The 16,999-nt window shown below is 35.7% G+C and overlaps 1 pseudogene; it reads right to left on the reverse strand.

Moving 5' to 3' along the window:
• Window positions 1-1,267: 1,267 nt before the first annotated feature.
• Window positions 1,268-16,999, reverse strand: part of LOC144581650 (intraflagellar transport protein 80 homolog) — a 37,815-nt pseudogene continuing 22,083 nt past the window's right edge.

The raw sequence follows: 16,999 nt of genomic DNA on the forward strand, positions 1-16,999 counted from the left end.
CAATATCACAGCACACACTGATACAAATAAAGGGAGAAACAGAAAAATCCACAATTATATTAGGAGACTAAAGCAACTCTTTAAATACTTAATTAGATAAGCAAAAATAAAATCAATAAAGTTATAAAAGACCTGAAAAGCCAATGAGCAAAATTGACTTATTTGACATACAAAGAAAACTGTATCTAATAAGACCAGAATAAAAATCCTTTTCAAACAAAAATATAACATTTACAAAAGTTTACCATGTGGTGAGTCAAAGCAAATATCAACAAATTTCAAAATACTGAAATAACTAGAAATAAGTAATTTTGTCATGGTGGAATTAGCCTGGATATCAGTAAAAAATTAAACCAGAAAATTCCAAACTTCTTGAAATTTAAGCCACATACTAAAAAATAAACAAGTCCAAAATGAAAACTGGTGGAAAGTAGAAGATATTTCAAGGTAAATAATAACAAAGGTGCTACACTTCACAATAAATTATAATATCATGAAAGAATGCTGATAAATTTCACAAGCATTATGTTGAAAAAAGGCAGATACGTACAAAGGTACACCTTGTTATTCCATATATATAAAGATAAAACTTCATAAACAGGCTAAGCTAATCTCTGATGTTAGAATTCAGAATGATTCTTTCCTGGAAAGCGGGTAGTGGGCAAGATTGGAAGAAAATATATGGAGGCTACTGGTGTCCTAGTAACATTCTATTTCTCGATTTAGGTGTAGGATGTGTTCCTTTTGTAAAAACTTCATCTGTACATTTAGAATATTTCAACATTCCAAAAAATTCCCACTCTATAATGTACCATTACCAGAAATGGGTTCACAGAAGACTTTCAAAGGAGTGTTTGTTTTGTTGTTTAAAAGATTATGCTGTAATAACTTTGGGACATATTAAATTAAAAGTAATCAAACAGGTTTATCACTTAAGGAAATTTTCACAAATTCAGACTTCAGGGCTTATTGCTTGACCATTCTCAAGTCAAGAGAGGATTGAGGAGAATCCTTCTTGCCCATTCTAGATATATTTTTAAAAATATGTATTTTTAGTTGAGATAGGGTTTCACCATGTTGGCCAGGATGGTCTCCATCTCTTGACCTTTTGATCTGCCCACCTCAGCCTCCCAAAGTGCAGGGTTTACAGGCTTGAGCCACCATGTCCAGCTGCTTCTTTCTTTAGCAACCAAAACATGCTTACCCATGGTTAATCAGAATTTGCTTCAAAAAATAAAACTTAAAGATAAGCATGGCATTTAGGGCTTTAGACCCATACTCCTGCTGGATTGGCTGCTCGATGATTGCCCTCATTCTTTTGTAATTTCCATCTCAATTTTGGCGTTGATTTTCTCCCAATCTATTTGGAGGCCTTCTGCAAAATTCAAGTATCATTTATTAGTTTCCTGTTTACCAGATGTCTCCAAAAACTTTTGACAGTAAGCAAGAACCGTATCAACATGTGTTTTGTATTTTATAGCCAGTTCCAGAGCCCTTTCCCAGTTGTAGAGATTAATATTGATCTGGATTGCTTGATAAACAAGGCCAGCCTGAAGAAGTACTATTTCAGTCTCCTGTATGTTCCCACTAAACAGTAGTATGTGGGCCATTCCTGATTATTTAGACGGAAGACATTTTATAGAATTGATGTGCTGAACTTTATTAATTTCACGAATTGCTCCATAGGCTATTTCTACAGTAGTCATATCTCAATTAGCAACTGCCATAGCAGCTAGACAAGCCCACATGGTTTGCTCCTGGATCTAGGCATGTTCTAAATGGCAGCTCCATCTTCTCTTTTTGGCAGCCATGTGTACAGTTGCATTCTTTTATTTAAATATCATCAATGTTTTTGGTTAGGTTTGAAGGAAAGGAGCTAAAAATGCCACAGCCAGCAGAAATTAGGCCTCAGATTAAAATCGTTTCAATTATTTCCCTAAATAAAGGCATATAATTGTAGATACTCCCTCAGAAAGCAGTTATTCAATTTTTTTTTTAAAAAACCCTCTAAAATATATCTTTATCCTCAAATAGAACAGATGCAAGCATACATATTGAATTAGCATGATTTTCACTGAAGCACAAATACTGAAAAACTCTGTTTTTATCACAAAACATTTAAAAATGTATTTCCTTAAACTTATACAAAGGAAGTTTAAACAACTGATGAGACAAACAATGTTATATCTCATTTAGACTTATTGATTACATAAAACTGGCCATAAAGTAGAATACTGCTGTCATACTTCCAGCAAAAATATCAAAATTGACTTTTACTGTCCTGTAATTTGCAGTGACATGGATGGAACTAGATGTCATTATGTGAAGTGAAATAAGCCAGGCACAGAAAGACTAATATTGCATATTCTCACACATATGTGGGAGCTAAAGTCGGTGATGTCATGAAGGTGGAGAGTAGAGTGCTAGCTGCCAGAGTCTGGGAAGAGTGTGTGGGTAGGGTGTGGAGCTATGAAGAGAAGTTGGTTAATGGGTACAAACATACAGTTAGATAGAAAGAATAAGTTCAAATGTTTGATAGCACAGCAGGGTGATAACAGTTGTATATTTTGAAAGAGTTAGAAAAGAAACTCTGGAATAATCCCAACACAAACAAATAATAATTGTTTGAGGTGATGACTACTTCAGTTACCCTTACTTCATCAATGTATGCAGTTATCAAATTATCATATGATCCCCATAAATATGTATAATTATTATGTATCAATAAAATGAATAATCTGTAATAAAAATTAACTTTTACTTGAGATTAACAATATATTTTGTTAGAAATTTTTTATAGCTTTATAATTAAATTTTAAATATATTTATTGACATAATTGACAAAAATTATATGTACTTAATGTATATAACATGATATTTTGATATACATACATTGTGAAATGGTTGCCACATTCAAGCTAATTAACATGTCTGTCACCTCACATAATTACCATTTGTGTATGTGTGTGTAGTGAGAACCTTTAAGATCGACTCTTAGAAAGTTTCAAGTATGCAATATAGTATTATTAACTATATTCATCATCAATATAGTATTGTTGTCTATACTCCACTACCATTCTACTCTGTTATGAGTCCTAGAACTCATGGAATCCCCTAGATTCCATACCTAAGGGAGATTGTGCAGCATTTGTCTTTTGTGTCTGGCTTATTTCACCTAGCATAATGTTGTCCAAATTCATCCATATTTGAAAAAATGAGAGGATTATTTTCTTTTTAAAGGCTGAATGATACGTTGTTGCATTCATCTACCACATTTTTTAATCCATTGATTTGTTGATAGACATCTAGAATAAATCTATATCTTGATTATTGCAAAGAATGCTGCAATAAACATGGGAGTGCAGGGGTCTTTTCAAGATACTGATTTTGTTTCCTTCGGGCATATACCCAGAAGTGGAATTGCTGAATCATATGGCAGTTCTATTTTAAAGTTTTTGAGACACCTCCAAACTACTTTTCATAATGGCTATACAAATTTACCTCACCACCAACCAAGTAAAAGCATTACCTCTTCTTTACATCCTCAATGATACTTAGCATATTTTTTCTTTTTGATAGCAACCATTCCAACAGGTTTGAGGTGATATCCTTTTATGGTTTTCATTTGCAATTCTCTGATAATTGGTGGTGTTGAGCAGTTTTTCATATATTCTCTGGCCATTTGGATGTCTTCTTTTGAAAAATGTCTATTCAAGTCTTTTGCCTTTTCTAAAATTAGCTTATTTCTTTTCTGACTTTTGAGTCATTCGATTTCCTAACATATTTTTGTGTATTCAGAAATATCTATTCGGGACTTTTGCTCATTTTAAAATATATATTCTTTTTCATTTCCAGCTTTTAAGTTCAGGGGTACATGTGCAGGATGTAGAGATTTGTTACATAGGTAAATGTGTACCATGGTGGCTTGCTGCATAGATCATCCCATCACCCAGGAAATAAGCCCAGCATTCACTGGCTCTTCTTAGTGCTCTCCCTCCTCCCACCCCACCCCCTACTCTGACAGGCCCCAGTATGTATTGTTCGCCCCTCATGTGTTCATTTATTCTCATATTTAATCTCCCATTTATAAGTGAGAACACAGGGTATTTGGTTTTCTGTTTCTGCATTAGTTTGTTAAGGGTAATGGTCTCCAATTCTATCCATGTCCCTGTAAAGGACGTGATCTTGTTCCTTTTTATGGCTGCATAGTATACTAAGGTGTATATTTTCTTATCCAGTCTATCACTGGTGAACATTTAGGTTGATTCCATGTCTTTGCTATAGTAAGTAGTGCTGCAATGAACATACACATGCATGTATCTTTATAATATAAGGATTTATATCCCTTTGGGTATATACCTAGTCATGGGATTGCTGGGTCGAATGGTATTTCTGCTTTTTAGGTCTTTAAGAAATCACCAGATTGTCTTCCACAAGGATTGAACTAATTTACACTCCCACCAACAGGGTATCAGTGTTCATTTTTCTCTACAACCTTGTCAGTATCTCTTATTTTTTGACTTTTTAATCACAGCTGTTCTGACTGTTGTTAGATAATAGCTCATTGTGGTTTTGATTTGCATTTCTCTAATGATCAGTGATGTTGGGCTTTTTTCTTCGTATGTATTTTGGCTATATGTACGTTTTCTTTTGAGAAATGTCTATTCATGTCTTTTGCCCACTTTTTAATGAGATTATTTGTTTTTTTTTTCCCTTATAAATTTGTTTAAGTTCCTTATAGATGCTGGGTATTAGACCTTTGTCAGCTGGATTGATTGCAAAAATTTTCTCCTATCCTGTAGGTTGTTTGTTTACTCTGTTGATAGTTTCTTTTACTGTGCAGAGCTCTTTTGTTTGATTAGACCCCATTTGCCAATTTTTGCTTTTGTTGGAATTGCTTTTGGTGCTTTTGTCATAAAATCTCAGATCATACCTATGTCTTGAATGGTATTGCCTAGGTTTTTTTCTAGGTTTTTTATAGTTTCAAGTTTTATATTTAAGGCTTTAATCTATCTTGAGTTGAGTTTTGTATATGGTATAAGGAAGGGGTCCAGTTTCAATGTTCCACATATGGCTAGCCAGTTCTCCTAGCATCATTTATTAAATAGGGAATCCTTTCCCCATTTCTTTTCTTTTTCTTTTTTTTGGTCAGGTTTGTTGAAGATCAGATGGTTGTAAATATGCAGTCCTATTTCTGGGTTCTCTATTCTGTTCCATTGGTGTATGTGTCTGTTCTTGTACCAATACCATGCTGTTTGGGTTACTGTAGCCTTGTAGTGTAGTTTGAAATTGGGTAGTGTGATATCTCCAGTTTTGTTCTTTTGGCTTATGATTTCCTTGGCTATTCAGGTTCTTTGTGGTTTCATGTAAATTTAAAATAGTTTGTTTTTAATTCTGTGAAGAATGTCCCTGATAGTTTAATGGGAATAGCATTGAATCTATAAATTACTTTAGGCAGTATGTCCATTTTCACAATATTGATTCTTTCTATCCATGAGCATGGAATGTTTTTCATTTGCTTATATCATCTGTATTTCTTTGAACAGTGTTTTATAGTTCTCCTTGAAGAGCTCCTTCACTCTCTTGTTAACTCTATTCCTAGGTAATGGATTCTTTTTGTGGCAATTGTGAATGGGAGTTCCTTCATGATTTGGCTCTCAGCTTGCCTGTTGTTGGTGTATAGGAAGGCTAGCTATTTTGCACACTGATTTTATATCCTGAGACTTTGTTGAAGTTGCTTGTCAGCTTAAGAAGCTTTTGCCCATTTGGTATGATATTGGTTGTGGGTTTGTCATACATGACTCATTATTTTGAAGTAAGTTCCTTCAATACCTAGTTTATTGGGAGTTTTTAACATGAAGTTACGCTAAATTTTATCAAAGATCTTTTCTCCATCTATTAAAATAATCATGTGGTTTTTGTCTTTAGCTCTGTTTATGTGATGAACTGCATTTATTGATTTGTGTATGTTGAAATAGCCTTGTCTCCTGGGCACAAAGCCTACTTGATCATGGTGAATAAGTTTTTTGATGTGCTGCTGGATTTTGTTTGCTAGCATTTTGTTGATGATTTTTGCATCAATGTTCATCAAGGATATTGACCAGAAGTTTTCTTTTTCTGTTGTGTCTCTGCCAGGTTTTGGTATCAGGATGATGCTGGCCTGATAGAATGATTAGGGAGGAGACCTGTCTTTTCAAGTTTTTGGAATAGTTTCAGTAGGAGTGCTACTATCAATTTGTACTTCTGGTAGAATTCCACCATAAATCTGCCTGGTCCTGGGCTTTTTTTTTTTGGTTCATAGGCTATTTATTACTACCTCAATTTTAGAACTCATTATTGGTCTATTCAGGGCTTCTATTTCTTACTCATTCAGTCTTGGGAGGGTATATGTGTACAGAAATTTATTCATTTCTTCTAAGTTTTCTAGTTTATGTGCATAGAGATGTTCATAATATTCCCTGTGGTTATTTGTATTTCTGTAGGATCAGTGACAATATCCCCCTTATTATTTCTGATTGTGTTAATTTGAATCTCTTTTCTTCTTTGTTGGTCTAGCTAGTGGTCTATTTTATTAATTTAAAAAAAAATCAGCTCCTGGATTCATTGATCTTTTGAATTTTTTTCCACATCTCTATCTCCTTCTGATTTTGGTATTTCTTGTCTTCTGCTGGCATTGGTATTGGTTTGCTCTTGGTTCTCTAGTTCTTTTAATTGTGATGTTAGGTGGCTAAATTGAGATTTTTCTAATTTAATGATGTGGGCATTTTAGTGCTGTAAATTTTTCTCTTAACACTGCTTTAGCTGTGTCCCAGAGATTCTGTAATGTTGTATCTTTTTTCTCTTTCATTTCAATGATTGATTTCATTATTTACTCAAAAGTTATTCAGGAGAAGGTTATTCAATTTTCATGTAGTTGTATGTTTTTAAGTGAATTTTGTAGTCTTGAGTTCTAATTTGATTGTGCTCTAGTCTGAGAGGCTGTTTGTTATTTCAGCTCTTTTGCATTTGCTGAGGAATGTTTTCTGATTATGTTATCGATTTTAATGTAGGTGCCATGTGGTGATGAGAATAATGTATATTCTGTTGTTTTTGGGTGGAGAGTTCTGTAGATATCTATCAGGTCCACTTGATGCAGAGCCAAGTTGAGGTCCTGAATATCTTTATTAATTTTCTGTCTTGATGATCTCTCTAATATTGTCAGTGCGGTGTTAAAATTTTCACTATCATTTTGTTGGTGTTTAAGTCTCTTTGAAGGTCTCTAAGAACTTTCTTTATAAATTGTATTTTGTATTGGGTACATATATATTTAGGATAGTTATTTTTTCTTGTTGAATTGCACTCTTTACCATTACATAATGCCTTTCTTTGTGTTTTTTGGTCTTTGTTGGCTTAAAGTCTGTTTTGTCAGAAACTAGGATTGCCACTCCTGCTTTTTTTCTGTATTCCATTTGCTTGGTAAATTTTCCTCCATCCCTTTATTTTGAGCCTATGTATGTCTGCACATGAGATAGGTCTCTTGAAGACAGCATACCAATGAGTGTTGGTTCTTTATTCAGCTTGCCATTCTGTTCCATTTAATTGGGGGCATTTAGCCCATTTACATTAAATATTAGTGTTGTCGGCCAAGTGCAGTGGCTCACGCCTGTAATCCCAGCACTTTGGGAGGCTGAGAAGGGTGGATGATGAGGTCAAGAGATTGAGACCATCCTGGTCAACATGGTGAAATGCTGTCTCTACTAAAAATACAAAAAAATTAGCTGGGCACGGTGGCGCATGCCTGTAATCCCAGCTACTCAGGAGGCTGAGGCAGGAGAATTGCCTGAACCCAGGGGGTGGAGGTTGCAGTGATCCAAGATCGCACCATTGCACTCCAGACTGGGTAACAAGAGCGAAACTCCATCTCAAAAAACAACAAACAAACAAACAAAGATTAGTGTTGTCATATGGTGATTTGACCCTGCCATCATCATGCTAGCTGTTTATTTTGCAGACTTATCGATTTAGTTGCTTCATAGTGTCATTAGTCTTTGCACTCCAATGTCATTTTGCAGTGGCTGGTAATAGTTTTTCCTTTCCACATTTAATGATTTCTTCAGGAGCTTTCACAAGGCAGACCTGGTGGTGATGAATTCCCTCAGCATTTGCTTGTCTGAAAGCATAAGCAATTTTATTTTTCCTTTGCTTATGAAGCTTAGTTTGGCTGGATATGAAACTGGATTGGAAATTATTTTCTTTAAGAATGTTGAATATTGGCTCTCAATTTCTTCTGGCTTTAGGGTTTCTGCTGAGAGGTCTGATATTAGTTTGATGGGCTTCCTTTTGTAGGTAAACTAGCCTTTCTCTCTGGCTGACCTTAACATTTTTTCATTCATTTTGACCTTGTATACTCTGACAGTTATGTGTCCTGGGGATGATTTTCTTGTGGAGTATCTTTCTGGGGTTCTCTTGATTTCTTGAGTTTGAATGTTGGCCCATCTTGCTAGATTGGGGAAGTTCTCCTGGATGATATCCTGAAGTATGTTTTCCCAATTGGTTTTATTATCCTTGTCTCTTTCAGGTACCTCAATCAGTCATAGATTTGGTGTCTTTACTTAATCCCATATTTTCCAGAGGTTCTGTTCATTCTTTTTTATTCTTTTTTCTCTATTCTTGCCTGCCTGTCTTATTTCAGAAAGATAGTCTTCCAGGTCTGAGAATCTTTTCTCCACTCAGTTTAGTCTGCTATTAATAGTTGTGATTGCATTGTGAAGTCCTTGTAGTGTATTTGTCAGCTCTATCAGGTTGGTTATGTTCCTCTATAAAATGACTATTTTGTCTGTCAGCTCCTGAATTGTTTTATCATGATTCTTAGTTCCTTTGCATAGGATTACAACATGCTCCTTTAGCTCAGTGAATTCCTTTTTATCCATATTCTGAAGCCTACTTCTTTCATTTCAGCCATCTCTACCTCAGCCCAGGTCTGAGCCCTTGCTGGAGTGTTGCAATCATTTGGTGGAAAAGGGGAACTCTGGCTTTTTGAGTTTTAAGTGCTTTTCTGTTGATTTATTCTCATCTTTGTGGGCTTATTTACCTTCAGTCTTTCAGGTTACTGACCTTTGGATCAGGTTTCTGTGTGTTTTTGTTTTTGTTGTTTTCTCTTTGTTTTACTTTTCACAGTACCCCATGAATATATACAATTACTTGCCCATTAAATTAATTTATTTTGTAATTCAAAATGTTCTTATAAATTGGAAATCTAAAAAAGAGCATATGCTTAATAATGTATTGTTGACCTTTGCTGTTCAGGCATCTCAGTTGGTCTGACCTGTGGGCTTTGGAGAGCCCAAACTAATCAGGGCTTAAAAGGATTCCCAACAGAGCACACCTTCTCTACCAAAAGCCAAGGGTTTTGCTATGTTTCCCAGGCTGGACTTGAACTCCTGGCCTCAGGCAATACTTCCACATAGCTGGGATTACAAATGAGAGCCACTACCCCACAAGATTGACTTTTAGATTCCACATATAAGTGAGATCCTATGGTATTTGTCTGACTAAAATATTCTTAAGCAGGTCTTCTTAGACTGTAGTAATCATATCCACATTTATTTGGTGATGCCAAATAGTTAGCTGTATCACTTAATGTAGCTGTAATCATTTTATCACTCTTTAGTAAAATGGCTATTTTATTTGATGTCCTCTTTTCTGTATTAAATCAATACGTGTCAATTAATTAATTAAATTTGTGATGATGTTTGTGTGCCATGCTGTATTTGGTGCTGAAGATAAAGTAAAAAATGAGATAGACACAGCTCTATTCCTCATAAAAGTCACAATCCACTCTGGCAGATACTCAAGCATTTATATGTATTGAGAAATAGAAAATTTTGTTTATGGGATGTTACATCCCTACCCTCAGGTTTGTGCTCTCTCTTGTAGGTGAGAACTGTTGTCCTCTCTCCCTCTCTCTCGTTTCAACTTTATTTTTAAAGATGTGGCCTTGCTGTGTTACTCAGGCTGACTCAAATTCCCAGGTTCAAGGGACTTTCCCACCTTATCCTCCTGAGTAGCTGAACTATAGGTGCACACTGCCATGCCTGCTCTTGTTAAATAAAATATTCATGCTTTAAACACTGATGAAGGGTTTGCCAAAGAACTAAAAATAGAGTTATCATTCAACGCAGTAGTCTGATTACTGGGTGTACACATGTGGGAAAATAAATCATTCTACCATAAAGACACCTGCACTCATATGTTTATCTCAGTACAATTCACAATAGTAAAAACTTGAAATCAACCCAGGTGCCCATCAATGGTGGATTGGATAAAGACAATGTGGTACGTATATGCCACGGAATACTATGCAGTTGTAGAAATAACAAAATCCTGTCCTTGGCAGCAACATGGGTGCAGCTGGAGGCCATTATCCTGAATGAATTAACTCAGAAACAGAAAGCCAAATACAGCATGTTGTCACTTGTAAGTGGGAACTAAACATTGGGACACATAGACACAAAGATGGAAGCAATAGACTGAGGATTTTAAAGGGGGACAGGGAGAGAAGGGGTTTAGCATTTAAAAACTACCTATCAAGTACTGTGTTTGTTGCTTGGGCTACGCTATCATTAGAAGCCTAAACTTCGGCATCACACAATATACCTATGTGACAAACTTGCACATATACCTCCTGAATCATTTAAAAAAATTTAAAAAAACCCACTTCACTAAGGCTCTTACTATGAGCAGAGTACTAGGATTTCTAGAAGGACTCCTAGTAAGCAGTGAATGTGAGCTATTGATAATTAAATAAGCTCTGTTAAATAGTTAATTACTCTTTAAAAATTATATTTTTACTTTTATCATAGTTTTATATATGCATAGTTTAAAGGTGAATAGTTCTACATAGCTTGTTATGAAAAATGTTCCCCTGTCTCCTGCACCCCACCATTCTTGCTGCCCTTTGGCAGCCATTTTCAATTATTTTAGTTGTTTATGTTGTTTTTAATTTTCATATTTCTAAATAATATTCCCATATTGCTTTCTTCATTTAGATATGTAGTGTTTTTATTTTACTTTGGAATTTGAGGATTGAGCAACCTTACCCATTGTCTCCATGACATATAACTTTCCTCATCATTTTTGGTTACATTAAATATTCAAGGATTATATTTCTATGATTATATAATACACTAATGGTGTTATACTCTACAATTAGTTTTTTTCCCAGTAAGAAGGATTTTTTTTTAAGTCTTACTAATCTCCTCTCTCTCCTCGTTTGCTTATGTTTTTACCCCACGGAAGGATAAATCTCCTTTCAGTCAATTCAAACGTTAAATTCATCTTTGCAGAGTTACCTCTTTGGAGACGTCAGTCCTCTTGCTCCAGTCTGAGCTGGTTGCTCTTATATGTCCTTCACAACTGTTCTCCTAAAATTCCTTTTCCCATCATCCTGAGATTTTTTTTTTTTACTTCTAACAGGTATTGGGTTTCTAGTTTTCTGGATCCTTCTTTCTTATTTTAGTAGGTCACCTTTTTCATTAGCTTCCTGCGAAGTTGTGCACGGGAGGTAAATTTCCTGAGATCAAATCTCCAATGATAGTTTGGTTGGGTAGAATTCCAGGTTAGAAAGCATTGCTACTGAGAGGTTTTTTTTTTTTTAATTTTTTATTGCATTTTAGGTTTTGGGGTACATGAGCAGAACATGCAAGACAGTTGTGTAGGTACACACATGGCAGTGTGTTTTGCTTCCTTTCTCCCCTTCACCCACATTTGGCATTTCTCCCCAGGCTATCCCTCCCCACCTCCCCCTCCCACTGGCCCTCCCCTTTTCCCCCCAATAGACCCCAGTCTTTAGTACTCCCCTCCCTGTGTCCATGTGTTCTCATTCTTCATCACCCGCCTATGAGTGAAAATATGCGGTGTTTCATTTTCTGTTCTTGTGTCAGTTTGCTGAGGATGATGTTCTCCAGATTCATCCATGTCCCACTGAGATTTTTTAAAGCATCCTTCCACTGTCTTTTCAGTTTACGTATTATTGACAAGTTTGACTTGCATTTTCATTACATTCCTGTCATTCCTCAGCCTTTCCTGGTTTTCTGGGTCCAGACTTCCTGCAGCTCAATCCCTCCTGAGGAGAAATTTCTAGTGTTCTGCTAGAATGGATGAATGGGGCGGTGGAGGGCATCTGGGGTCTAACTTCTTACATAGGTTTCAATCATTCCTCCAATTTTCAGTCTTCTCTTTTACCCCACCCTCTGCAACCTTTTGCCTCTCTTTCAGAGATAACTGATAGTGCCTGTTCCTCCACTGTTTTAGAACTGTTCAATGCAAGTAAACAGCTTGCTTTTCTGTCTTCTATCAGATTTCTCAGACATACACACTGAAATTCAACTCATCTTTCTGCTTTCCAGCTTTCAAAATTTCGTTCCTGCCCAGTCTTCTCCCATTCTCTTTAACCCTGTAGATTTATGCATAAAATATATTTTAGTAAAGATTTGGCAGTCAGAAGAGGTAAAACAGTTAACTGAAGGTCAGCACTGGTTTTTATAGCAATACTTACATCCAATGGTAATTTTGTATGAATCCAAATACAAATAATGTGCAGTTTGAATGATTTTTTATACTTAGAAAAAAGGTCTTGTCTGAGTATTTCTCCCCTGTAGTATCCTTTCCTGAGTTTCCCTCCTTACCAGACAACTGCTAACCAGTTCTCATTGCAGGACATGAATGGAACAAGTTGGTCATTCTCTTAATTTGTCAGCACTCTGGTGCACTTTGTCTTATTAGATGTCTTTGAACTATGCAGAATATTTCTTTTCACCTGATAGAAATATTGGGGTAGAAATTGGCAATATCTCTTGCACAACAGGGTGGCTATGATCAATAATAATATGTTGTATATTTTAAAATAAGACAGTAAGTTTCAAATATTTCAACACAAAAAATGTCAAGTAAGTGAGGTGATAAATATGCTAATTAGCTTGATTTACTTGTATACAATTATTAAATCATCGGCTATATTTAGTAAAACATCACATCATATACCATAAGTGTAATATAATTATGCTTTGTCAATTAAAAATAATATAAAGTAAAAAATTGACAAACTCTCTGTTCAGGGATCATACAGAGAGTACCAGATATGTGAAGGAAATCTATGCTGAGAAAATACTGTTTTAACTTACTTTGTTACCTGCTTTCTCTAGTTGGTAGACAAATGGACTTTCCTTTTTGCTGATTTTGTACACCTTTAGATTTATATACAGATTCTGTTTAGACAGTGTAATTATAACAACTTTCTCATTATAAGTAAATATAGTCACTCCCAATAACATAATATTCTTTAGTACAAAATACACCCAGGTGCATTTTTTTAAATGTGCTAGTTGTAATGGAGTCAAATCTCTCCCATATGCCAGTTGACAAAAAAAGATAGAGAACAATAGGCTAGACTAACATTCTGTAAAAAGAAGTGTTTATGTCTGTAACATCGTGAGTTGTTAATTGAGGGAAGATAAAAAAGAGCCTGAATTTTAAATGCTTCCTTCATTACATTTGCCTTTATGGAAGACAGCTTGATTTTTTTTTCATGTAAATTACTTGTATAAATGGGAATAAATGAAAGTTTTTCCAGGATAATATCATATATTTTGGCTACTGATATCGCAAATACCAATCCTTGCACAAAGTGGTTATCATGATTCATGTTTTGCTTTGCTGTCAGACATTTTCCACCGATTCTAAAAGGGAAGAAGCCTGGAAACAACTGCAGACTATCCTATATATTATACGAATGCTGCTAATAATGGTGAGAATGCAAAGCTAATTGAGCTGTGAAGACATGGTTCTTGCCTTTTATGGTCAATGTGTAAAACTTTGTGAGGCTTTGCCAGATGAACATTAAGCCCATTATTGCACACATTAAAGATAAGAAATTTCTTCCTGCCAGAACATGAGCACCTGCAAAGGCTCGGCAAAGGCTTTGTGTTGGTTATCAGCATGAGACCCTCTCTTCATGGAACAGCTGCCTGATACACAGCCCAAATGTGGCTCTTTTGTGTTTTAAACACGGTGGTGTCTCCACTGGAAGGGCTGGCATACAGTAATGGAAGTTTTGGCTTGGAGTTGCACTGGTTAAATGATAGATCTTCACTAGTGAAAAATAGAACTATACCCTGCTCTGTGTGACAAGCTCAGAAAATTGTGTTTGCAACACACAGTTGACACCCAGCCTAGTTCTAATTTCAGCTTCAATGGAAAATATGACACTCAAGGCAGTAGTTTTTATTGATGAATTTTTTGAGGTTTTTCCCTGCTGCTGTCCTTTCTCTCCTGCCCATTTTCCTCCAATGATGCATTTGTTTCTTTTTCAGTTATCTATATTGCCACATGATCTACAATACGGCTATACAGAGATATTTCTAGGATAAAATACAGAATGTCCAGTTCAATTTGAATTTCACGTGTACAATGAATGTTTTTTAGTATAAGTATGTCCCAAGTGCTATATTTTAATCTTTGAAATCTAGCAAACCTACTCTCTGACACCATTTTAACAGAAGTATTTTGGGTGGCAGTAGCTACAATACTTAATATCATAACTTAAAAATGAGAAAGTTTCATATGTATGTGATAAGATTTATTTACTTCGCTTTTAAGACACATAAGAAACTACAGTTATTTATGTATCTTCAGAGAAACTTTAACCTTTGGTTAGTTTTTCATTTTATTTGTCTTGCACTTTACTGCTCAATCTATGTTTTTTTCCAGCATCTTGCACTAGTAGTTGATGAAACCATCATAAAGAAAAATACGTGCAGTTGTTTACAGGAAATTTGTTCCAAGATCCAATTATTTAATATCTATAGATTAAATAATATATAAAAAATATATGAAGTTACATAGTTGATGAAATCAGCTCCTATGTTAGCATACACCTTCTCCCATACAGTAATGATAACAATAGCAATAATAAACAGATTATTATTATTCTTATATAGAAGATAATCTTGGGTGCAAATTTTAGAACCAGCGAGTCTGGGGTTGAATCTCAGCTCTAAAACATTGTAATGGTATAGAACTGAAGTAGTTACTTGACCTCTCTGAGTCTCCCTTTCATCTTCTATTAAACAGAGATAATAATGGTACTCATGTCATACGTTTGCTGTGAGCATTTGATATGTTAATGTATACAAAGCTCATAGACCACTGTGTTGACATATAGTCAGTGCGATGTGAGTGCTGTTACATTGATTATTTTTTGTTCTATGTGCAATTATTGTAACAAGGTTTTTACGAATAATACCACCTTTAATCTTCATAGCAACCCTCTAATGTTAATTTTATTAATATACATAATAATGTAATATAAATTGCCTGATTAATAGAGCTACAATTCAAACCCAGTGGTTTTAATTCACAATCCATATATCCTATTACCACCTCTAATACACACAAACACATATGCCTCTATGATGTAGATGGTTTGTTCTGGGGGACATGTTCTATTAGCAGGCTAGCTAAATCTATACATGGAAATGCTTATTATTATTTTTTTTTTATTGAGATGAGGTTTTGCTATGTTGCCCAGGCTAGTCTTGAACTCCTGTCCTCAAAGCAGTCCTCCTGCCTCAGCCTCCCAAAGTGTTGAGATTATAAGTGTTGAGTCACCATGTCTGGCCTTGAGGCCCATTTTAATAGTAAAGAGTGTTCACTAATTCTGCTGCCTTTTTCATCCTTGCATCAAGGCTAGGGTTCATAAAATCCTAGTACCCCATAACCTAATTTTTACTGGGCTTTTTGCTTTTGCTTATTGTATTCGTTAAGTAATCACACTGACAATTGTGCTACTTTAAAAAGTGCTGAAACTTCTCTTGATTATCAATGATCCTTAACGCTTCTTCACTCTGACTGGGGCTTCTTTTGGCTATGTGCCAATCTATTTTTCTATCCACGATACACACCCCTGGGCATGAGTACACAAGTGAACACACCCATGTATGTTAAATTTATTGTTCAATTTAGTGAGAAACTGATTACAAATTATCTGATGATATCCTAGGTTTCTAGAGAACAGAAAAGGAGAAATGCTCATTCAGATACTGAATGGTGAAGTGATGGCACATTCAGAGAAAACATCTGAGGATATTTGATAAACAGAGAGCTAATTAGGCAAAGTCAAATGAAAATAAGGAAGTTATGAAAATTGGGTAACCACATCTAAGCCATTATCAATTTTAGAGGGATGTTCTGGCCAAAGAAACACATTCCAACAACTTAGGCAGATTTGAAAGCAAAATGATGTTTTAAAAAATTGAGTTTCTTAAAATATGAAGAAGTCATGTAATTCTTAGTAACATTAGAAAACCATTTTTGGCAGGCTGCAGCGGCTCATGCCTGTAATCCTGGAACTTTAGGAGGCTGAGGTGGGCGGATCATCAGGTCAGGAGTTCAAGACCAGCCTGGCCAACATGGCAAAACCCTGTCTCTACTAAAAATACAAAAATTATCCTGGCATGTTGGTGCGTGCCTGTAACCCCAGCTACTCAGGAGGCTGAAGCAGGAGAAACTGCTTGAACCCGGGAGGTGGAGGTTGCAGTGAGCCGAGATCACATCACTGCACTCCAGCCTGGGTGACGGAGCGAGATTCCATTTCAAAAAACAAACTAACAAACAAAACAAAAAACCCAAAACCAATTGAACAAGAAAAGCCCCCCAAAAACCATTTCTTCTTATTCCCACTTCCTTAACCTCTAAAGACATTTCCTTTCCTCTTCTCTGCTTCTAACCAACAGGATTCAGTCCTCCTCACTTGGGATAAAACTCCACCCTAAATTTTTTCCCTGTCTTTCTAACTCATTTTCCCCTCGCTTATTGGTAGTCTCTATTCTTTCTTCTGTACCCATCCTCCGGATTCTGCACACCACCAATAATCTTCATCACCTCCAGCCTTCAGAGGGCCAAAGAATCAGAAACTTTGTAGGCAAATGGAGGACTCTCTTGAGGAAGGGGAGAGAAAAACAGA

Source organism: Callithrix jacchus, chromosome 2, assembly GCF_049354715.1.
Source record: "Callithrix jacchus isolate 240 chromosome 2, calJac240_pri, whole genome shotgun sequence".
NCBI classification, from domain to species: Eukaryota; Metazoa; Chordata; class Mammalia; order Primates; family Cebidae; genus Callithrix; species Callithrix jacchus.